We start from the raw sequence: 25,415 nt of genomic DNA, 5'->3' as shown, positions 1-25,415 counted from the left end.
TGAATTTATTACCCTGTATGTCTGCATCTGAGCTGTGATTCTGGGATTTAATTTCATTGCTCTCTTGGTTAAATTCACGGTTTTTTATATGCCAAGTATTTCTCTTTCAATAAAGAATTGGATTATATTCTCTTAATTCTTTGTTTTTCAAACACATGAAAGAGAGGCAAACTTTCTGAGTCTTTGCATGTTTAAAAATGGCCTTATTTTCCTTTCACACTAGACTGGTATATTTTAATTTTCCAAGAAACATCAGATTTCTATACAAAATTTGCATGTACATTGGTGTTTCCCTACCCCTTGGAAATTACAATCCCATTGAATCGGTTACAAGTTGGGTATAACATAAGCCCCTGAACTTCTCTCCATGAGAATATTCATGGTGAAGCCATATTTCATACTTTACCTTTAGCCACTGTTCTGTGTAAGTTGGGAAATCAAAGTTTCGTTATACAGCCCTCCTGGTAGATAATTGGAGGGATTACAACACACTCTTGCATGTGTGTAGAAATGTCCTTTTTCCTGCCCACATCGTACAGACATAATTGCATGGTGTGTGCCTTTAGGGATTTTTAGATATCTTCTGTGAACCAGAAGAAATGCAGACATGTTGGCAAAGTTAATCATTTTCGTTGTGGATCTAACACTAGTTTTTGCCATTTTTGTTATCCTATATGCTGTTTACTTAATAGCAATCATAGGTATTTTCATCTCAGTCCTTCTTTATATTTTCAAAGGGGGGATGGAAAAAAACTGTGACTTCAGCAAGGGCAGTGTCTGGGTACTGGATTCTAACAATGCTCCTGGGAAGCCACTTACAGGCAACATCAGCAGCTCCAGGATGCTTCTCGCCCTTTCCAGCAGCAAGAGAAGGGGCTTCTTGCCCAAAGAAAGTGGTTCTCTCTTCTAAAGAATCACGAGCTCTCTGCGGTGGAGGACATGCCTGGGAAGACTTGCCAGAACACTGCACCCACCCAACGGAGAGGTATGTTTTAAAAAGACATCCTGCCCCCCAAATCATATAAGCTTCTGGTCCCATTAACCCTGGGTTCACCCCTGCTGAGTGATATCCTTTTATTAAATAAAGGCACCTCTTGCACAATATTATATCTTATTCATCAGTGAACTTGGACCAAGCAGTGTCTTTTCTTCTATATGAGAGGTATCCTTAAGGTGAAAGCAGGTAATGTTCAAGTTTAATGCTCCTGTTTGTGAAAGATAAAGTAACATGCATGCTTGAAGAGAAAGGAGAAAATCAAATGCTTTTTCTCACTGCCTTCCACTTTTCCAAAGTGGAGTTGGCAGCTCTATAGGGCCTACAAACAGTTTTGGTTTTCAGCTGGAAAGCCTATTTGCCCAGTAAATCAGGGAATCCTACCTGTGTTATTTCTCTCCTCTGGTTAGACACAGGTCAAAGAAGAGTGGAGACCTCTGTTTGGGTCTTCCCCAGCAGTTTGACTAAATGACTTGTTAGAAGAGAAAGCTTGAGAAAGTGGATGTTCTTTCTATCTATGGGTTCTTTCCTTGACATCAAGTGGTTGTCCTTGAGTGGGAAATGTAATTCCAAAATGGTCCTTGGAGCTGAAACAATGTTTGAGCATGTGAAATGGCAGCAAGGAGACTTAACTCTTTTTGGTCGGGTGTCCTGGGAGCACTAGAGATTGTAAGGGAAAACACTTTCAGGGCTATGTAACCGTTCACGCTTCAAATCCTAAAACAACTCATTTGGGTTTACCTGGTTCATTTTTTTATTTCACTGCTTTCATCCAAGGGAATCAGATGATCAGTCCTGCCTTGGTTTCTGTCACCACCACAGGTGGTGGTGTGACAAGTATGTCCCCAGTGTTGTACAGATATTGCCACCATCGATACCCTATGTTGGGATTTTTACTGTATAAATCCATATATTTTATGGCATGTAGATACATTTTTTCCAGGAACAGTATCTTGTTAGTTTGCAGAAGACTATGGTTAATTGGTTCAGTTCTAGCCGTTGTGATTACAACTTCTAAAATCAAGCCCTTGTCCACCTACTTCCAATCCATTGCCTTGTGGACTTCTGACATCTTAACTTTTTGACATAATTTTTCTGAACAAACTGGAAAATCATTTCAGTCTATGTGTAAGGTAACTCTAAATGATCTCCTTACAAAGGAAGTAGCAAAATTTCACTCAATAATGAAAAATAATAAGCTTAGTCATGGGGACAATAAATACTTAAACTTTAGTAGATATCTCCAAGAAAAAGAAAAAAGCAAGGAAATGGTAATTATTTGAGGTCTCGGATATGTTAGCGAACTTGATTACTTCATAATGTATACAAGGTATATACTTAAATATATACTATATACAATGTTATAGGTTACAATTATATTATTATATATGTTACATATAAAACACCAAGTTGTTAAATATACAGTTTCTAATTAGTAAAGCTGAAAAAAATAGCAAAAACTTAAAATAAGTAAAAGCACAAAGAAAAAAAATACTCAAACTTTTAGAAAACAATGAATTAACTTTTAGTATAATAATAGTATCCACATTTTAGTCATGATATTAATTCAAAAATACAATAATAACTGTTACACAGAATAGATTGATACACTTTTGTGAATGAGTATAGACTATAGCAAGGGATTTAAAAATAATTCTCCATTACATAGTTTCCAGCTTTATACACAGATGTAGAGTGGATGACCTCTCTGGTGAGATGTGCAGTGTACGATGAAACCATGCTTTAAACTACTGCTCCTGACCGTAGACCACCTGCATGGAATTTCCAGTTAGAGAAGCATTATTTTGTGAAATGGTTTTTCAATTCTAGGAAAACTGAACTGTCCTATAAATATCATGGAAGAGGTACACAGAGTATGTTCCTACTTGTCTTTAACTCTTAATTCACTCAGGACCATATCTAGAACACACAGAGGGATGGAAATGCAGCTCAGGTCATTTCTGGTTCTGAGGAGGCTGAAGAACAAGTCTCGAATGTGAGGCATCGCCTGAAGTCAGGGGTCCTGGGGAAGAGCTAAGAGGAGAGGAGAGGGAGAGGAGCCCGGAGAAAAGGAGGAGGGCATGGCATGCGATCCTTGGGTGTGAGAAAACTGAAAGGTAGCAAGGCAAGCATACAATTTTGCCTTGAATAAGCTTCTGGATGCCTGAGAAACGTCTACACTCAATAGTGCTAACATTCAGAGATAACAGGCCACAGCTTTTTGCTAGCACAATCCCTACCTTCTGTCCCAGTGTTCTCTTCTCTCCATCATGTTCAGCATGAAGGTTTAGGGTCATGGGTAATGATTTGATAAGAAAGGAAACCAAAATGCGTTACGTTTTGAATAACTTTTGAGGCTTGCCATCAACCTGCACCACATGCCTGTCTTACAGTGGCTCTCAGACAACCTGCTGGCCCTGCAGGGCATTGAGCGTACAGCCCTGCCTGGCTGCTGCGGCTCCTCTTCATGTCCAAAGCTATGACTCTCCCTCAGCCTCGTTGTGGGCTCCAGAAACTTAGAATTAGTGTAGCTAAGTTCTAAATGCTGTTATGTGAGAATTCATTTTTAAGAGATATTATATACCAGCTATTCAACCAAGACTCCCTTTGGCTTTGTTTTATAGGATGGAGAATCAGTCTTAAAATTCAAAAGGACCTTGAAAGCCCTTGAGTACATTTCTCATCCAATTAAGGAATATCTTCCACAATAACCCTGAAAGATGGTTGTCCGACTTCTGTTTAAGCATTTTTTGTGAGATACACAAGGTAGATGCACACAAGATGTTTTTCAGAAGTTCTTTGTAATACCCAACAGAAATCTGAGTCCCCACAACTCCCAACTCTTTGTCCTACTTTTGCTCTATTAAGCAATCTCCAAAATAGTTGACTAAGTGCAATGAATTCACTGGAATTACGAATTACAAATTCTAAAGAATTACAAATTTTAAGAAGGAGCTTCTCTCTTCATGAATTTTCTACTTGCTATTCACACCATTGAACAATGTTGCCCTTTCTAGTACAAACAGTCCCCATTTAAGATAATAAATTTGCAAGCTAAATCTAGGGTTTTTGTGTGCTTTAATAGAGGATTCTTAATTTGTCTTTTCTGACTTCTTGTACATATTTGTTAATCAGAAATTTTGAAATTCATCTCTCCAAGGCTTCCTGAAATCTGGGAGTGTGGCCAATTTGCTGAAGAACAGCATTTTATTGGCACATTCATAACTATTAGAATGTGATTCTGATGCACTGACCCAATTTCACAGCACATCAAAAAGTTAATTCAACCCCAGATGACTCTCCAGATGTCCAATAATTTTCCAGTGGATGTTGTTATTTGGAAGGTCAGATGAATTTGAACATTTTGAAAAACTGGCAGTCTTGTCAATACAATTTTTTGTGAATACAAAAGCAGCAACACTAAGTATGTTAAGTAACACTTTATGGAATGAGGCCCCCTTTTAAAATCAAAGATAGCTGAAAGGGGAAGAAGTTGGAAAGGGTCCAGCAGTCTCATTTCTCGTGGCAGTGGGAACAGCTAAAGGGTGTCTAGGGCCGGTGAGGGGAAGTTCCCATGGCCAGGAGCTCCAGGGCTTCGTTCCCAGGTTTGGAGGAGTTTGGGGAGCCAAAGGTTTTCGGGCTTAGTGGGATAGCTGGCTTTCAGAAGCTATGAGACAAAGAGAGAACACAAGTACTGAAACACATATCTATTGCTCCTTTTTTTTTCTGCTTCCAGTGACATTTCTGATGATATATAAGCTTTGGGATGTGTGAGTCCAGTTAGGATCTTGACTACGCTCCTTATGGGTGGTTTATTTCTGTCGAATCACTGCTTTCCTACTTGGCCTCTGTTTTCCCATCTGAAAGGAAGGGGATGCGAGCCCGATGACTGAGAAAGTTTCATCAGGTCTACAGCACTGAACATTTTACAAAATAAAACGAGCTAGAAATACGGAACTTGGTCAGCCAAAATGGCAATTTGTACAAATGATTTCTTAGCATCTCTCACAATGTCTTGTTAATAACTGGGGGATGCCTAAAATGTGGGAACCCCCAGGAGACAAGGTGATGGGTTTCAGGAGCATTTATAGAACTGAGGGAAAAACTCTTGGAATAAATTTTCTTAGAGACCTAAAATTTATCCCCATGTCCCTACTGTGCCACCTGCTCACAATTAAAGAGTGACATCATAGGCACACCTGCATCCCACAGCTCAGACAGGCTGTCCAAACTTCTAAGCCCCATGCATTTTAGTAGTATTTGAAAGCAAGTCATCTCTTTTGTATTCGATTTTGATCTCTTAGAGTACCTTTCCTCCAGGATCTCAATTTGTTCATCCATTAAACAAATACATGGTGTAAATACTGTCAATAGCTACTCCTGAGCTAGTATTTCATTATATTAAGAGTTTACTGAGTATTTGTCACCCCCTAGGCAATTTGGCAAAACAAAAACACATAATACATAGACTTTGACTTCAAAAGTGGTCCCTTTATGTTTCAGTTTGCAGGAATTCATTATATTGACATGAATCAGAAGCCTTAGGCAAAGTAATCAACTAATTAAACAAATAAAATTTCATGCTTCCTCAAAAGCTTAAGTGTCAATAAAACCCTCAGAGTTTGCCAATTTTAATTTTATTCATTTTTAACATCCTGTGTTTTGAATGAGCAAATTAATCCAGGTTATCCAACTGATTTGCATTGTAAATTATCTTTGTGCCCTAGAAGACAGACTTTGCTAAAAGTAAATGGATTGTTTAGCAATGACTTATTGAATATGACACAAAAACACAGGGGCAAATGTTAAAATAAATAAACTGAACTGCACATACGCACACAGACAAGTTTTGTGCAAAGAAGCACAATCAACAGAGTGCAAAGGCAACCTACAGAATGGGAGAATACATTTATAAACCATGTATCAGCTGAGAGGTTAATATCCAAAATGTATGAAGAACTCTTACAACTCAAGGAAAAAAAAAAACAAAACAAGCAAACCGATTATAAAATGGGCAAAGGATTTGAATAGACCTGAAGAAGATACACAAATGGTCAATAAGCACATGAGAAGATGCTCAACATCACTAATTATTAGGGAAATATAAATCAAAAAACCAAAATGAGATACCACCTTACACTCATTAGGATAGCTAACATTAAAAACCAGAAAATAACAAGTGTTAGTGAAGATGTGGAGAAACTGGACCCTTTGTGCACTCTTGGTGGGAATGCAAAATGGTGCATCCCCTGTAGAAAACAGTATGGCAGTTCCTAAAAAATGCAAAAATAAAATTATCACATGGTCCAGCAATTCCACTTAATTCCTAAAGGATTGAAAGCAGGCTCTTAGAGAGATATTTGTACATCCCTGTACATAACAGCATTACTCACAATAGCCCAGGGGTAGCAGTGTAAATTGACAGCTGGATAGATAAACAAAATATGGTATGTACATGCAATAGAATATTATTAAGACTTAAAAAGGGAGGAAATTCTTATATATGCTACACATGGATGGACCTTGAGGATATTAAATTATGTGAAATACACCAGTCACAAAAGGACAAATACTGTGATTCCACCTATATGAAGTACCTAAATTGTCAAATTCATAGAGATAGAAAGTAGAACAGTGGTGCCTGGAACAAGGTTAGAGGGAAATGTAGAGTTACTATTTAAGGGGTACAGAGTTTCGGTTTTGCACCACGAAAAGAGTTCTGTGAACAGAGGGTAGCACAAAAATATGAACATATTTAATGACACTGAACTGTACACTTAAAAATAGTTAGGATTGTAAACTTTATGTTTTGTGTATTTTACCACAATTAAAAATAATAAGAAAAAGAAAAAAGAAATGAATTGTAACATTGGCACAATCTGATAATTGTATTTTGTTTCTGAATCAATATTTATAATAGTGTGCACATTAGAGTGAATTTATTTTGTTTTATTTTGGTTTGTTTTTATCCTGGCTTTAAAATTTTGGCTATAAGAAATGAAGCTCTTCATGGGGCATTTTTTATAGGTATGCTATCTAGATTATTTGGCTTTAAAAAACTGCATAAAACATATATGCCCCATCTGGGTATATAAAACATATGTACTTGGCTGCATAGTAAAATCACCCAGCGAACTTGTAAAAAATAATCATTCTTTCATCGGGGGAAGCCTTAATATGGCTTTTAAGACAAATATCCTCAGGTTATTGTAATGTGTGATCAGAATTGGGAACAATTTCCCTAGGCTCTCCACCATTGAATTACCTTTATTAGCCAGTGATCATTTGATTTGTTCTTGTCATTAATATCCATGGGGCCTCCCCCATTGATTGGCTATCTCTGCATAATGAAGAATTCAATATTGTTAAACCCCATCATGGAAATCCTACAAACAAGTAATTTAAATTCTTACATAAATTGAAAACAACTCACCACAGAGTTAAAGAACATATTTATTAGGTGTGCTTTCAGTCACAAATGAGTCAATAAATCACTTGACATTCAGATGTTGTTAAATCTTAGGAAGGCCATTCAAACACTTTTAAGGAACAATTACTTGATAATGGGGGGAATCTAATAACCACAGTGTTGCTCATGTAAGTGTATATTAATGATAACAAAATTAAAAATTAAAAAAAAAAAAGAAACAATGAAGTAAAGGCATCATTTCAAGGCTCCTTTCAATAGAGAACCAGAGTGGGGACAGCAGAAAATAATTGCAGACAACATTTCAAGGCTGGAAATTATTTATCATGTGTCCTTTGAGTTCCTTCTTCTACCTCCTTCATAACTGCTGCTGGCTCAGCTACCCCAGATGTGCACACAGATGGGGCCAAATGTCAGTTTTGTCTTGGTAGAGCAGGAGCTTTGGGGCAGGCAATGTCCCAGGTCTACCACAGACTGACTCTGAACTTGGGCAAGCCATATAAACTCACAAGTCTACAGTTTATTTACTAAAACTTTCCCAAGCTGACAAATGGGTTTCTGTGTTTATTAGGTGAGAGAAAATAATGGAAGTACATTTCACATATTAACTAGAAAATAAAAGTCCTTATTTACAATTTGTCTAGACTACGGTCTCTTTAGGTTTTTAGTTCCCTTCCACTGTGTTTATTTACTTCATTTGTCTTTAGTTAGTAGCTGGTGTCATTAAGAGCAGAGCAAAATTTTTTATATATAGATAAATAGCTAATAACATTCTTGTGTTAATTAATTGCTCTTAGAAACACTGAAATAGATTATAATAAAAATGATCAATTAGGTAATTATTTAAATTTGATTTTAATAATATGGGATACCATAATTGTTCTAAAATTTCCATTTCATAGTATCACCTAACAGATACTGACCACAAAGGAGATTAGAGGGATTAGAGATTAGAGGGACTGAAGCAAGAAATTTTTCCTCATTTTTATTATATGTGATAGCTATTCCAATATATAATTTAAGGCTTAGTAAAATTCAATCAGATAGCACTCAAAGTATTTAAGAATTGCCAGAATTCTCCATTTCCCTTTTCATGTTAATGGTTTGCTGAATAGGAACAAAATGACTGGTGCATACTTTCTGGGTATTTTTTTTTTTGCACCTCAAGTTTTGATCTCTAGAAGTTTTCCTAAATAACATCTTTATAAAACATTATGATTTTATGTCATTTTTAGTCTTGACAATTTCAAAAGAATTAAATCACAGATCTTTGAAACAAGATTTGTTTCTGAAACAGACCTGCCAAATTTAGACAAATATTTTTGGAAAGTCTTTATTCTTAAGGGCTATGCCCTCTACAGCTAGGTTCTTTTAACCGGAGAGTGCCTATAGAATGATCAAGAAAAATAACATAAACACAACATTCATGGGATCATCAGACTGTTTGTATATGCTCACAAATCTCAGACATATAATCATTCAGAAAAAAGGAACGATTCTTGAAATTGGACATGACTATGATAAAACCTATCAGTAGCTATGTAAAATCCATCTTTCCAAAGTTATACTAGTGTTTTATAAATACCAATACAGAAATAATATTAATTTTCTCGAATTTGTTTTTAGTCTGAAAAGTAGAGACTGTTGCAAAGTTCATAAATGCTATGTAAACATTTTCGATACTCCCAGAGTTAAGACCATCTCAAAACTTGAAAGTGGAAATGCTGACGTAGGGCATAGGACAACACATTTTAAAAGCCCCCAAATGAATGGCTACACAATAGACTTCATTCCATTTTTTTTTAATGATGAAATTGTCTTCCTTTTAATGAAAAATGCTCAAGACCCTAAAACAGTCTGAGGTGCTCATTTACCTTACCCATAATCATGTATACTTACATATCTGTATCTATTTTCTGGGCTCACTAGGAAATGAGATTATGTATTTCTTTGTATTAATGCAAATGGCAAAAAATAAAAGATAAAAGGGACACTGCCAGTAGAGGGCACAGGTTGGAGATAAGTGGGTGTGGTGGCAGTTGGAGATGGGAGGCAAAGGACCCAGAAGATGGCTTCTGGGCAAAGTTCATCTGGAAGCAAGGACTGAGCCAAGAGGTGCAGGCTGCAGGAGGTGGCGGCCAGCCAGCAGGAGGGGAGAGTCCACACAGGGCACCTGCATGAAAACAGTCCCAGGGGTAGGCAGGGAGCACCTCCAGGCATCCAGGCAGGCCTGCGTGAGGCTTACCTTTACTCTCTCACCTTTTAGAGCACTTCCTCGGGTACCCCACTGGCCATCTCTCAGAATCTCTTTAGTTCCAAAATGCACTATAAAGTGTTTGTTTGTTTTTCAATGTTTACTTAATTGATTTTGGCAAAAAAAAATCCAAATATTTAAAATAACTGAGTATTGAAATTATTTGATGGAGGGCTCCCTGTTCTTGGGCATGTGTATGCCACCAACAGGATCATTCCCCTTTGTTCTTTCTGCAACAGGAGATGAGAAAGGGCCGGTTCCTTATTCAGAAAGAGGCAGAGTAGTGGAAATACAATTGTGTTGTTTCTTCTATTTGAAAGTACATTTTAAACAAGCCAAATAGATACGTATGGCCTGCAGTACTTGACACTGAAGAACCGTACATGAATTGTGTCCTCTTTCGGTTTTTCTCATGATGAGTGTTCATTCCTCCGTGTCTTTGTTCTTGTTGTTTTTCATGAGCAGGACATTTATTTACTCACTTGTCCATTTCCACCCTTTACTCAATAAACCCCAATCCACGTTCAAATTTAAAATCATTTTTTTTTCTTTTTTTTTTAAATACATTTATTTTACAAATAGAGGCACTTAACTATGCTCCAAGGACTGTGCTGGATTTATTACATGCAAAATCTTACCTTAATCCAATCACTACCTGAGGTCAGAGAAGGCAAATAAGTTGCCAGAGGTCACATAGCTAAATAAGTAGATGAACCGAGATTCAAATGCAAGTATTTGGTTCCAAAATCTGTACCTGGTCCTTAAATGATGCTGCTTCCTTTCCTTGTGTTGGCTAATTTAGTGCTGAAACTACAAACTGAAGTCCTATCATTGTCCTAGAAGTAGAACTTTGAGAGCAAAGCCCTTGACTTGACACTTGACAGTACATAAAGATAATATGACAATAATAACAACTAGCATTTGTTTAATATTTGTTGTGTGTCAAATCTATCCACTGCACCTGCATCCAAGCATTTAATACTCCCAACAAGCAAGAAAGGAGCCCATTTATTTTTCCCTCTGAAGAGTGGCTGCCAGAGCCAGTATACTACCCACCCAAACATTTCACAGTTCACTACCCCTGCATCAGCTGGGCCTCCTGACTTTGATGCAGAAAAGACATTAGTGGTGCACCAAAGATTAACGTGGTGAGAGAAGGCAGTGCTAACAGGAGAAGAGCATCACAACTAATAAACTAGCTTCTCTTTAACTACTTCAAGATCTTTCTTTAATGTACAAAATGCAGAGACCCAGAATGGTACCTTAATACCAGGGGACAGTTGAAGCCTTAACTAGGAAAATGTGAACTTTTAGCCTCTTTTCTGAAGAATTGCAGAATTTAAATATCATGTGCTGAGACTTGTCTTCCTGCTTTGTTTTGTTTTGTTTTTTTCTTAAGCCCATTGTTTAGCAAAATCTACTAATCTTATTGGGTGCTGCTGCTCAGGTATGAGCCTTTGGGTATCCTATGAATCCATGACTTTCTAGCATATCTTTTCTGTCCACAGCTATACAACCCCTTCTCTTTTCTGCTGTCTAAAGACAAAGCAGTAATGAATCGGGATGTGCCAACTATTATGAGCTTCCCACTTTCCAGTTAAAAGAGAGGACAGTGGACATTAAATTTTCCCATTAACTCAAAAAAGATACAACAAAATAAGTTTCCAGGTAGCACAGCCAACAAGAGGACTGAGTTTTGACTGAAGAAATGATAGTCTCCCTGTTACGCCTCTCATTTTATAAGTGTGTGTGTGTGTGTGTGTGTGTGTGTGTGTGTGTGATGGGTAAGAGAGAAGCAGGGATGTAGAAGGATAGATAAAGAACATTGCTGTATATTTTGTTCAGTCCTAAGAAAGCTCTTGACACACACTGATAATCAATTGAATAATTTTTTCTCCCTATCCTACACAGAATCTCAGATTCATTCTCAACTCATTCTTATCTCTAAAAACACCACCAACTTATCTACTGGCATTTAAAATGTATCCTATTAGCTTTCCATGGAACTGCTTCTCAACCTGAACATTTTCAATGACAGAGAATCCTGTATTTCTAAAGCCAAAATGCCACATTTTCAGAGTATTCTAATTGTTTGTAGTTCTTCTGTATTAAGTGAAAATTCATTTTCAATCCACTTCTACCCATTGGTGGCAATGAAAAATCAGTGTCTATTGCTTGGTACCCTGGAAATGGCCTTCACACTCTTATCTGCAAATACCCTGACTCTATTCAGATTCCCCCATCTGTCATTCAAGAATGAAGTCTTTCAAGGCGCACTTATCCATTGAGTACTGTATTTGGTAGTGGAGGTAAAATAGTGAGAAAACAAACTTTGTCCTTGTTCTCAAATAACTTCCTATTAGTAAAAAAAAAATTATCGTTGATATGTGCTAAGGCAGGGGCAAGCTCTCGGGTGCTATGGAAGCATGATGAAAGAGCCCACAAACTGAAATCTAGAGCAAGAGCTGTCAAGGAAGGCTTTCAAGATCAAGTGAAGCGTGAGGTCACTCCAAGGAGAATGAGCAGAAATTAGCAGGCAGGAATTGGGTAGAGGGAAAGCGTTGTAGGTAGAGGAAGTCAGATGTAGGGAAGTGACCTGCTAAAGTAAGTCTCATGCCCAAAGAATAGGAGGCAAGAATCTGCAAGATCCTGCTGTGTGTGTGTGTGTGTGTGTGTAAGTAAATGGGTACAAGAACTTGAGGACTTGAAGCCTCAATAGGTGGTTTTAATGTCACTCCAAGGCTTTGGGATACAACAGCCAGGTATGCCATGAGCACAGTAGTGTTGGAAAGAGCACCTTGCTGCAGGGTGGACAATGCATGGGGAGGCCACACTGAGGCAAGGAGCAGAGGCAGGGGGCCCAGGCAGGAGGCTATTAACTCTAACGAGGAAGTGAGATGCCGTGGGTGGAAATGAGGATGGTGGCAGAGCTTTTTCATCCCTTCATCACAGTGGCCACTCCTGTTTCATTAAGTTCATCTGATGCTATAATACTCCAAACTGAATAAAAATTCCAACTGTGACCTGACCGTTGTAGAGAGAGATGAGTTACCACTTTGCTTTTTCTGGACCCCTTCTTGTGGTGATGTAAGATGATAAAATGTCTATGTGAGGAGATGAAATGAGGTGAAACATAGGCACTGTGACATAGCATTAAGCTTCCGTTGTCCTTGTGACCATACATCAGAAGGAGGATCGTCTGCTTATGGACGATGGTTGACAGCAGGTCACTGAAACCACTTTTAGATGCTGGAAGTCTGAAATCAAGACAGCAGCAGGGTCAGACTCCCTCTGAAGCTTGTAGGTGGAATTCTTTCCTGCCCCTTCTAGCTTCTCGTGGTTGAGGAAATACTTGGTTTGCAGGTGCATCACCCAGACTCTGCTGTCTTCTCTGGGGCCTCTCCCCCTTGCATCAGTGTCTGTATATCCAAATGTCTAAGAAGAGACTCAAATGACTTGCCTCAAATATAGGAATGTGGAACCACAGAAGGGAAGATGAAAGCAGGTGTTATATAGTTAGGTCTCTCCAGTTTGCAGTTGAAGAAAGTGGACCACAAGGCTCCACATAGCATAAAGCTCCTGCTGATTTTGAACTGGACACAGAGGCACCAGGAGGAGGGGAAATGAGAGAGAAGGCAAGACACAACAGTCCAATAATCCACAAATGAGAACCCGTGTCTTGCCAATGGGTTCCAGTCCTGGGCAAGTTCACTATGGAGTCAATGTGACCAAAGAAATGACAGTAGAATGTTCTTGGAGCAACAGGGTTTATTATCCAGCTTGTTCTCCCTGCAGCAGGTCCAAAATCATTTTTTACATTAAATGAAACTTCTGTTTCAGGGTAGGTTTTCCTGGTAACCCCAGGCAAAATTAAATCTCCACCACAGCTGTGCATTCACATCCCTAAGCATAGCACTAATTTTATGCTGTGATTGTATTTGCCCCCTGTCTCTTCCCATTAAACCATGGGTTCTTCAAGGGTCAGGTCCAGGAATCTGCTGCCTCTAGAATGTTGTAGACTTAAAAACAAAATTAAGATAAATGCATTAGAAATTAAATATATAATAAATATTTCTAGGTCATACTGGAATTTATTTACATTATAAACTTTGGTCTATGCATTCAATATTGGACTACAGTGATTGTAATAGTACCTAACTTTGCTAGGTCTACCCCAAATTTTAGTCAATTAAAGTACCTTTAATGCATCAGGGTGATTATCTTTCTGATGGGAATAATTGCTCCTTATTAATAATATTAGTTAGATTTTCCCATTAGGTTTGATTCATGAGAGCCACAGTTTGAAACATGCCAATTCACCCCTCATTTCATCTGGCATGTGGATATATATATGACTAAAGTTGGGTTCCAAATAAGTAATGTGAGAAACAGAAGTACTGAATGTTGAAAAAGAATGAATCACATGACCCCAAGGTGATCTGTTTGTCTGCCATGATAACTAATATAGCTTTCCTTTATATCCAAGAATAAGAAATACCCTACAGGCATATTGTATTTAAAATAAGATTTTAATAACCTACTCCAACACAGATTTTTATTCCCTTGGTTAGCCAATCAAACTATTCTCTCTTCCAAATCACATCATATGTTTGCTCATTTATCTTCTCAATCTATAGTCTTGTTTTAGATACCTGTCAATTTAGTAGGCACTATGTTAGAGACACATAAATAGCCCAGGAAAGTGTTTTAAAAAGTGAAACTATTTTATGTATTCATCATTGCCTTTATCCCTAAGAAAACTTACAGCTTATCTGTGAAAGAAAAATGTGCAATTTGTTGTACACTTGAAACTAATGTAATGTTATATGTCAATTACACCTCAATAGAAGATGAAAGAAAGAAAAATCTGCAGGTTCTTTATATAGGATATTGCTCTTAGCTTTCCCAACAGGTAAGAATGTTTCATTTCATTTGACTTATTTTTTCTTTTTCTTTCTCGGGACAGTGAGATACAAGGATACTATTTGTCTCATAATTGTAGCAAATATGGAAACCAATACTGGCAAACATTTCTGAATAAGAGCATGCACAGTTTGTTGAGCGCACTGCTTCCAGTTGGGTATAACTATATCTCAATGGAAGAAATAGTAAGGCTTCTCCATCAGGGTCTGTGTCACCCAGAGGGTGGGGATAGGTCTCAGGTTCACATTCATTGTAGACCTTGTATTTGGATTCCTGATATTTACATGTACAGTCACAGACAGAGCAGAAGGGGTGAGAGGTAATACCACCTGGATTCTTGAAAGTAAACATTGAAAATATACCCAAATTTTTAACCCAATTTGGTCATTTATTCATTCCTTTTAAAAAAATACACTAGGTGTCTTAAAAGGTAAAAATGTCCTAGAACTCTTTCCGTCTTTAAAAGAACCTACTTTACAATAAAAATTAAATCTTTTGCTAAATTATTTGAGTCATGGTCCTGGCTCGGCTTCTCCTTACCTCATTATTCCCAGTTCCAGATTCAAGCATCTAATTTCCTAAAATATTTTTAAAATCAAAGCTCCCAGGAAAAAAAAGGCCAATGCATAGAACTCTGAAATATGTTCCTCAAAAGGGTGCCATAAAAGTATTTCAAGATAGTAGTTATTTACTTAAAATATGCCCATGAATCAAGGAACAGACAATATTGTATCTCTTCTCTTAATATTTTTCCCCCTTCCATGTGCCGTTAATTTGAAATGAGAATACAGTGCAGAATTCCACACACTTCCTTGTTCACAGCTTGGTAGGCACCAAAGATAAACACCCCTTCCCAAGTTCACCCCTTACATCTTTTTCACAAACCTAATAATTACAAGGAGAAAATTCTGTTTTTATTTTTGTTATTTTATTCTCAAAAGGAGATTGAAACTCAGGAGGGGTTGTGTGAATAATGACAAAGATGTAGAGTATGTTTTTAAGTTAATGAATTTCATGAGGTCTCTTACAGTTTTAAAATTTGAAAATAGTGAAAATAAATCCTACCATATTGTCATTTTAAAAAAAATCCTATAAGGAAAAAGTCAAAACGCTGTTCTTGAATCCCTTGCCCTTGAGGTAACCATTGTTAAGAGCTTGATATCTGTCCTTCACAACTTTTTTCTCATGCTTATTCTGAAATATGTATACACTTACCTTATAAAACGGTTACTAGGCTGTGTGTATCAGACTGAAACTTGATTGTTCCAGTTAAAATTGTACATTTTTTCCAGGTTCATTATATGTGTACATACTTATGACTGCTGAAAATCAGTACCTTTTTAGTATTGACAAACTTCTTGCCAACTTGCATTTTAAAAATTACCTGAACTTACTGAATCTAGTAAGAGAAAACAATTCAGAACTCACACATTTCTCAGGAACCCTACAGCTGAGAATTGCTAAAAAATCTTTCCTTGAGTAACTATTCTTGAATTTTTCTCAATTTCTTTGGGTGGCACATGTGCTCTGAAATTTATAAGCCTATCTTTTCAATGTAGCTGTGTATACTTTTTTTCTTTTGGCTCAGAGGAAGACATTCAGAAGAAAAACATAATTATTTTAAAAGTATGCATTTTTTTAAATGAACAGAGATTAAAGATGGTAGCATGAGAGGTGAGACAGAAACCTCCTCCAGAAACCACATATAACATGAAAATATAGCAAACAAATCAAATCCTGTAAGAGCAACAGGAAAGAAGGCTGTGGCAGACTGTTTGCACCTGGGGAAACCAGAAGACCTCAAGGAAAAGGGTAAAGCACCAAAGCCATGATCAGGAGGGACCCAAGCCCTTACCCCAACACAGCTCACCAGAGGGAGGAAGAGAAACTGAGCAGGGAAGGGGAGGAGGCCTAGGACTGCTGAACACCCAGCCCTGGAGATCTGCTCTGGAAGTACAAACCTACATTACATGGTGCTCTGGAGATTAGTGGGATTGGAAAGCTAAGACAGGTGGAATACTTGGAGAGACTGAGATTCCAGCTGCTTGTGGAAAACAGGGATTCACATCTGGCCACTCTGGGACAGTAGAAAGGTGGGCAGTCTGAGAGACTTTCTAACAGTGAGAGGGCTGCTGAAGGGGCAAGGATTGCACAGGGCTTGCTACTCAGGAGAAAGGTCAGATGGACAAAATTGTCCTGCTTCACTCTGCCCAGCAGGTTAGGAACTTTCAGGAGCTTCAGGTGCTCCATCCTCCTGGCTGGCAACACAGTTATGAGGCCCCCCATTGCAATAGGCAGCCTGCTGCACCTTCTCCCAAGATGGCACCAGCTCACAAACCGGCTGTCCCCAGCATTGCGCCAGGCCACCTAGAGGGTGGCACTGCCTACAGCAGCTACAAGTGCAAAGCATAGAGGCTTACCCCTGTTTGCTCAGCCCATTGACCCTGGCAGTGGAGACAGGCACTGAGCCAGGAAACAGGACAGAGCTCTTTCCTCCCAACAGTCACCAGCACTCACCTGCAACCCCCACTATCATTCCAGGGGCTAAGCAGCTCCAGAGAGTAGAGCTTCTGGGCATTAGAGGGTGCCACATACAAATATAAAATGAGAAAGAAACCCAGATCAAACCAAAATACAACAAACACCAGAAAGAGGGCCAAGGGAAACTGAACTCATCAATCTTCCTGAAAGAGATTTCAAAATAAAAATCATAAACATGCTCATGGAGCTACAGAAAAATATTCAAGTACTCAGGGAGGAATTCAGGAATAAGATACAAACATTGAAGAACACAGTATCTGAAATGAAACATACAATGGAAAGATTTAAAAGCAGATTAGATGAAGTAGAGGAGAGTAAATGAAATAGAAATTAGAGAACAGGAATACAAAGAAGTGGGGGCACAGAGAGAAAAAAGGATCTCTAGGAATGAAAGAATATTGAGAGAACTGTGTGACCAATCCAAACAAAACTATATTCACATTATAGGGGCACCAGAAGAAGAGAGAGAAAAAGGGATAGAAAGTGTCTTTCAGGAGATAATTGCTGAAAACTTCCCCAATCTGGGGAAGGATTTAGTCTCTCAAGCCATGGAGGTGCACAGATCTCCCAACACAAGGGACCCAAGGAAGACACCAAGACATATAATAATTAAAATGGCAAAGATCAAAGATAAAGATAGAGTATTAAAAGCAGGCAGAGAGAGAAAAAAGATCGCATACAAAGGAAAACCCACTAGACTCTCATCAGACTTCTCAAAAGAAACATTACAGGCCAGAAGGGAGTGGCATGATATATTTAATGCAATGAAGCAGAAGGGCCTTGAACCAAGAATACTCTACCTGGCAAGATTATCATTTAAATTTGAAGGAGGGATTAGACAATTACCAGATAAGCAAAAGCAGAGAGAATTTACCTCCCATAAATGAGCTCTATAGTGTATTTTGGAGGGACTGCTCCAGGAAGTGTTCGTAAGGCTAAATAGCTGTCACCAGAGGAAATAAAACTGAAGTAAACAATTAACTACTAAGAAGATGAAAAATCAAATCAACTACCACCAAAGTCAGTCAAAGGATAGACAAAGAGTACAGAAAATGATACCTAATATATAAAGAATAGAGGAGGAAGAAAAAGGAAAAAAAAACCCTTTAGATTGTGTTTGTAATAGCATACTAAGTGAGTTAAACGAGACTGTTAGATAGTAATGAAGTTACCCTTGAACCTTTTGTAACCACAAATCTAAAGCCTGCAATGGCAATAAGTACATGCCTGTCAATAATCACCCAAAATGTAAATGGTCTGAATGTACCATTTCAGAAGACATAGAGTCACTGAATGGATAAAAAAACAAGACTCATCTATATGTTGTCTATAAGAGACTCACTTCAAACCCAAATACACACACAGACTAAAAGGGAAGGGATAGAAAAAGATATTTCATGCAACTAATAGGGAGAAAAAAGCAGGAGTTGCAGTGCTTGTATCAGACAAAATAGACTTTAAAACAAAGAAAGTCACAAGAGACAAAGAAGGACATTGCATAATGATAAAGGGGTCAGTCCAACAAAAGGATATAACCATTATAAATATCTATGCACCCAACACAGGAGCACCTACATATGTGAAACAAATACTAACAGAATTAAAGGGGGAAATATGATGCAATGCATTAATTTTAGGAGACTTCAACAAACCACTTACTCCAAAGGACAGATCAACCAGACAGAAAATAAGTAAGGAGACAGTGGCACTGAACAAAACATTAGAAACAGATTTACCTAAGAGACAGAACAACACATTAGAACAGATGTACCTAAGAGACATCTACAGAACACTCCACCCAAAAGCAGCAGGATACACATTCTTCTCAAGTGCACATAGAACATTTTCAAGAATAGATCATATACTAGGACAAAAAAGAGCCTCAGTAAATTGAAAAAGACTGTAATTGTACCAACCAGCTTCTCAGACCACAAAGGTATGAAACTAGAAATTAATTACACAAAGAAAACAAAAAAGCCTTCAAACACATGGAAGCTTAACAACATGCTCCTAAATAATCAATGGATCAATAACCAAATAAAAACAGAGATCAAGGAATATATAGAGACAAATGGAAACAATAACTCAACACTGCAAAATCTGTGGGATGCAGCAAAGGCCATGCTAAGAGGGAAGTATATTGCAATACAGGCCTACCTCAGGAAAGAAGAACAATCCCATACAAACACTCTAAACCCACAATTAATGAAACTAGAAAAAGAAGAACAAATGAGGTCTAATGTCAATAGAAGGAAGGACATTATAAAGATTAGAGTAGAAATAAATAAAATTGAGAAGAATAAAAGAATAGAAAGATTCAATGAAAGAAGGAACTGGTTCTTTGAGAAAATAATAAAAATAGATAAACCCCTAGCCAGACCTATCAAGAAAAAAAGAGAGTCTACACACATAAACAGAATCAGAAATGAGAAAGGAAAAATCACTAAGGACACCACAGAAATACAAAGATTTATTAGAGAATACTATGAAAAATTATATGCTAACAAACTAGATAACCTAGAAGAAATGGACAACTTTCTAGAAAAATACAACCTACTGAGGCTGACCCAGAAAGAAACAGAAAATCTAAACAGACCAATAACCAGTAACAATATTGAATTGGTAATCAAAAAACTACCTAAGAAGAAAACCACTGGACTAGTTGGCTTCACCACTGAATTTTATCAAACATTTAGTGAAGACCTAATACCCATCCTCCTTAGTTTTCCAAAAAGTAGAAGAAGAAGGAATACTTCCAAACTCATTGTATGAGGCCAGCATCACTCTAATAACAAAACCAGGCAAAGACACTACAAAAAAAGAAAATTACAGACCAATATCCCTGATGAACATAGATGCAAAAATATTCAACAAAATATTAGCAAACCGAATTCAAAAATACATCAAAAAGATCATCTATCATGATCAAGTAGGATTTATTCCAGGGATGCAAGGATGATACAATATTTGAAAATCCATCATCATCATCCACCACATCAACAAAAAGGACAAAAACCACATGATCATCTCCACAGATGCTGAAAAAGCATTCGACAAAATTCAACATCCAGTCATGATAAAAACTCTCAATAAAATGGGTATAGAGGGCAAGTACCTCAACATAATAAAGGCCATATATGACAAACCCATGGCCAACATCATACTTAACAGTGAGAAGCTGAAAACTTTTTCTTTAAGATCAGGAACAAGACAAGGATGCCCACTCTCCCCACTTTTATTCAACATAGTACTGGAGGTCCTAGCCATGGCAATCAGGCTACACAAAGAAACAAAAGGCATCCAGATTGTTAGGAAGAAGTTCAACTGTTCCTGTTTGTAGATGACATGATATTGTACAAAAAATACTAAAGAATCCACCCCAAACTACTAGAACTAATAACTGAATTCAGCAAAGTTGTGGGATACAAAATCAATACACAGAAATCTGTTGCATTCCTATATACTAATGATGAACTAGCAGAAAGAGAAATCAAGAAAACAATTCCATTCACAATTGCATCAAAAAGAATAAAATACCTAGGAATAAACCTAACCGAGGAAGTGAAAGACCTGTACCCTGAAAACTATAAGGCACTCATGAGAGAAGTTAAAGAAGATATGAATAAATGGAAATACATTCCATGCTCATAGATAGGAAGAACTAATATTGTAAAAAATGGCCATCCTGCCTAAACTAAAGCAATCTACAAATTCAATGTAATCCCTATCAAAATACCAAAGGCATTCTTCAATAAAATAGAGCAAATAGTTCTAAAATTCATATGGAACCACAAAAGACCCCAAATAGCCAAAGCAATCCTGAGAAGGAAGAATAAAGCTGTGGGGATTACACACCCCAACTTCAAGCTCTACTACAAAACCACAGTAATCAAGACAATTTGGTATTGACTCAAGAACAAACCCATAGACCAATGGAACAGACTAGAGAGCCCAGATATAAACCCAAGCACATATGTTCAATTAATATATGACAAAGGAGCCATGGATATACAATGGGGAAATGATAGCCTCTTCAACAACTGCCGTTGGCAAAACTGGACAGCTACATGTAAGAGAATGAAACTGGATTATTGTCTAATTCCATACCCAAATGTAAACTCAAAATGGATCAAAGACCTGAATGTAAGTCATGAGACCATAAAACTCTTAGAAGAAAACATAAACAAAAACCTCTTGAATATAAATATGACCAACTTTTTCTGAACACATCTCCTCAGGCAAGGGAAACGAAAGCAAAAATGAACAAATGGGACTACATAAAACAAAAAAGCTTCTGTACAGCAAAGGACACCATCAATAGAACAAAAAGGGATCCTACAATATGGAAGAATATATTTGTAAATGACGTATCTGACAAGAGGTTAACATCCAAAATATATAAATAACTCACATGTCTCAACACCCAAAAATCTAATAACCCTATTAAAAAATGGGTAGAGGATATGAACAGACACTTCTCCAAAGAAGAAATTCAGATGGCACATGAAAAGATGCTCCACATTGCTAATTATCAGGGAAATGCAAATTAAAACCACAATGAGATATCACCTCACATCAGTTAGGATGGCCAACATCAAAAAGACTAGGAACAACAAATGCTGGAGAGGATGTGGAGAAAGGGGAACCCTCCTACACTGCTGGTGGGAATGTAAATTAGTTCAACTATTGTGGAAAGCAATATGGAGGTTTCTCAAAAAACTGAAAATAGAAATACCATTTGACCTAGGAAATCCACTCCTAGGAATTTACCCAAAGAAAACATGTTCTCAGATTCAAAAAGACATATGCACTCCTATGTTTATTGCAGCACTATTTACAATAGCCAAGATATGGAAGCAACCTAAGTGTCTATCAGTAGATGAATGGATAAAGAAGATGTGGTACATATACACAATGGAATACTATTCAGCCATAAGAAAGAAACAAATCCTACCATGCAACAATGTGGATGGAACTAGAGGGTATTATGCTCAGTGAAATAAGCCAGGTGGAGAAAGATAAGTACCAATGACTTCCCTCATTTGTCGAGTATAACAACGAAGCCAATCTAAAGAAACAAAACAGCAGTAGACTCACAGATTCCAAGAAGGGACTAGCGACTACCAAAGGGAGGGGTGGGGAAGGGCATGTGGGGAGGGAGGGAGAAGGGGATTGAGGGGTATTATGATTAATACACATGTTGTGGGGAGGGGGGTCATGTGGAAGACAGTGTAGCACAGAGAAGACAAGTAGTGACTCTGTGGCATCTTACTGCCCTGATAGACAGTGACTTCAGTGGGGTATGGGGCGGACCTGACAATATGGATGAATGTAGTAACCACAATGTTTTTCATGTGAAATCTTCATAAGAGTGTATATAAATGATACCTTAATAAAGAAAAAAAATGAACAGTAGATAACAGAAAGGTTAAAATCCTCCATTCTCCCAGCATACCACTTCCTAGAGGCAGCCACTGTGAATAGCTGGGTGTCTATCCTTAAAAGCATTTTCTCTGCAGAGACCTATAGAGCTATCTCATCTAAATCTGTTTTTGTAATCTCTATACATATCTGAATCTAATTACATATATCCTAGACACCAATTTATCTCTTTGTTCTTAATAACTATGTAATATTCTCCTGTATGGTCACACTAGAATTAATTAAACCATTGACTGCTGTTGATAGACATTTCGTTGGTTTACCATTTTCATGTTTATATAAAATGGTGCTTTGAACATTCTAATACATGTTTCTTTACAAACACATGGAAATGTATCTGTACAGTACATTTCTAATGTGGAACTTTTCTTTCAGAATGTATGCCCACAGAAAAGTTAGATATGTCTTCCCAAAATTTTAGGTCAAATCATATCTTTACCAGTTGTACATCAAGCTGTTTTCCCCTTCTAAAACCCTGGAGTAATGATGCCATTTATTACTTAATCTGATGGCTAGAAAAACTCCTATATTTAGAAGAAAAATAGTTTAAAATTTTCTAAATATTAAATACACTGCTTGGACATTTATCATTTGGGCAGATATGAAAAACATTCTTTTATTCCTCAAGAAATATGCCCAATATATGACTCCTAACAGGGTTCTAAGGGTCTAAAATCTAAAACTTTCCTCTGTGAATCAGGAGCACTTACGTGATCAGGACAGAAGGAGCAAAATTATCCTTACTATAAATTAATATTTCAAACATATTGATACATCCTAAACCCTAAGTGCCATGGTTACCATGTGTCCCATGTGTCAGAAATCATTGCAATTAAGGCCAAAGTTAGCTCTTAAAACTTGCAGAGTTATAGCTCTAGAGAACAGATCAGGACCTCTCAAACTATAAAGTGCTTCTGAATTGCAGGACATCTTGTTAAAATGCGGATACTGCATGAGTAGTTCTGGAGTGGGGCCCAGTATTCCATGTTCCTAAGAGCCCAGATGGTCTGAAGACCACATGTTAAGTTAGGAAGGCTTTAGCCCTCAACTAATTTTGCTCCTCATTTTATAGACACACAAAAAATGGTTACTATACCCTGACACTCACTTTAGTAATTTAAAAAAAACACACAGAATTTGCTTAAGTGTGTCAAGCTAACAAACATCCAATTTGTGTGACATAAATAATAGATGAACAGACTATTATGAGTAATACAACATCTGTAGCTCTTAGAAAATAAAGCATAGTTAATTAGGGAGTGCAAGAATTATGTAAACATTTTTAAATGTTTTGTTCTTTCTAGGTCATTCAAACTGCCATCTACACATGAATTACAAAGAAATTCTCCTAAACAAGCAGAAATACTCAGAAGGCATGAAGAGTCATAATGCTTCCAAAAATGCATGCATTTAACATTACAACTGTAGAAAACATTTCATAACTCTAAAAGCTCGACCTTGGAGAGGATAAACATGCTATTCAACCATAGCAGTAAAACTGTCGAGCTGCGTTTGGAGCTTGAAATACCCGGAGCCACCAATCTGTTCAAGAATTAAATTGGAAAATATTTCTTCAAAGTGACATAGCCAACCAAACGTAAGCATTTTTGTCACTGTAGCAAAACTGACCAGAGCCTTTACTGATCTAGCATGGCTCAAGTAGGGCATCCTTTATACCCCACCTGTGAAGTCTATGCTTCCTTCTAGATTTGACTAAATGTGACTTCTCTTTCCACCATAATACCCTGTCAACACTGTGCTCATCACACTTCTCACATTATGTATTTGACTTTCTTTGGTTATTTGTAAAGTTTTTCCTATTTCATCCTTTGATTATTTTTAAACTTTAGGAACTGCTTTTCAGCCATTTTTTTATCTGCACATAAATTAAGTTACATTTTTGCTCTGTATTCTCAATTGTGTCCATCCAAGTGCCATGAATAGTAATATTTTTCTGAATCGATAAATCCCCATAAAATCTATAATTACACATGTACATATTACATACACATAATATATAATACATATACATTATATATACAGGTATAAATACTGTATATTCCAAGGAAAAGTAGAAATTAAAGGAGGACCATTGGCTGAGAAATGATTTTATCAGCGTTCTCAAAAATGCCACGAGAAAGTCTGGAAGTTAGATTCCTAAACATCTATTCATATCTTTACAAACGGTTAATTCCTTAAGAGTGATTAATCAGCAGCAAAATTCTAGTTTTGTTCATTGGAAGCAAAGTTGAGACCGTGTTAAGTATCAGAAGAGCAGTTGGGCTGGGAGTGGAAATCCCAGTGTGTGAAGAGCCATTGGAAAAGGAGAAAAAGGGGAAGGCTGACTTTCTGGAATGCAGACCTCAACAGCACAGAGTTCCTCAGAAAGCTGAGCTGGACACAAGGTGTGTATGCAGGAAATTTACTTCGGGTACTTGCATCTCAAGGAACTGGAGTGGGAGACGAGAGAGTAAAACGAAGGTGGGTTATCAAGCTAAACACTGTGGCAATTGGGGATCAGTCCTCCAGGGGGCGCTCAGAGAGCTGTGTGGAATACACCTCCAAATTGTCCACCAGGAGGACAAACGAAAAATTATGCATCAACTTTCTTCTGCCATTGGTCAAGAGTTGCCCCGGGAGGTGTTCATGAACATGTATTTCCAGGATTGTACATGCTTTAGAACAGCTGAATCGTTTCCAGAAGGCATCTTAACAGACAGCAAAATAGAAGTTCCAGGTTAAAAAGCAAGATGTAGACTGGGGCGGAAGATGGCGGCGTGAGTAGAGCAGCGGAAATCTCCTCCCAAAACAACATATATCTATGAAAATATAAC

The 25,415-nt window shown here is 37.5% G+C and overlaps 1 long non-coding RNA gene across 1 annotated transcript in view; it reads left to right on the top strand.

Moving 5' to 3' along the window:
- The first annotated feature begins 359 nt into the window (after positions 1-359).
- Positions 360-25,415, top strand: part of LOC130683859 (uncharacterized) — a 36,574-nt gene continuing 11,518 nt past the window's right edge. Inside the window, exons 1-2 of the long non-coding RNA XR_008997895.1 lie at positions 360-985; positions 23,886-24,986. This is a non-coding gene — a long non-coding RNA (uncharacterized LOC130683859). The remainder of the gene's footprint in view (positions 986-23,885; positions 24,987-25,415) is intronic.

The sequence above is a fragment of the Manis pentadactyla genome, chromosome 5 (assembly GCF_030020395.1).
Source record: "Manis pentadactyla isolate mManPen7 chromosome 5, mManPen7.hap1, whole genome shotgun sequence".
Taxonomy (NCBI): domain Eukaryota; kingdom Metazoa; phylum Chordata; class Mammalia; order Pholidota; family Manidae; genus Manis; species Manis pentadactyla.
The sequence above is the reverse complement of the archived record's forward strand: the minus strand, read 5'-3'. Positions and strand labels throughout refer to the sequence as shown.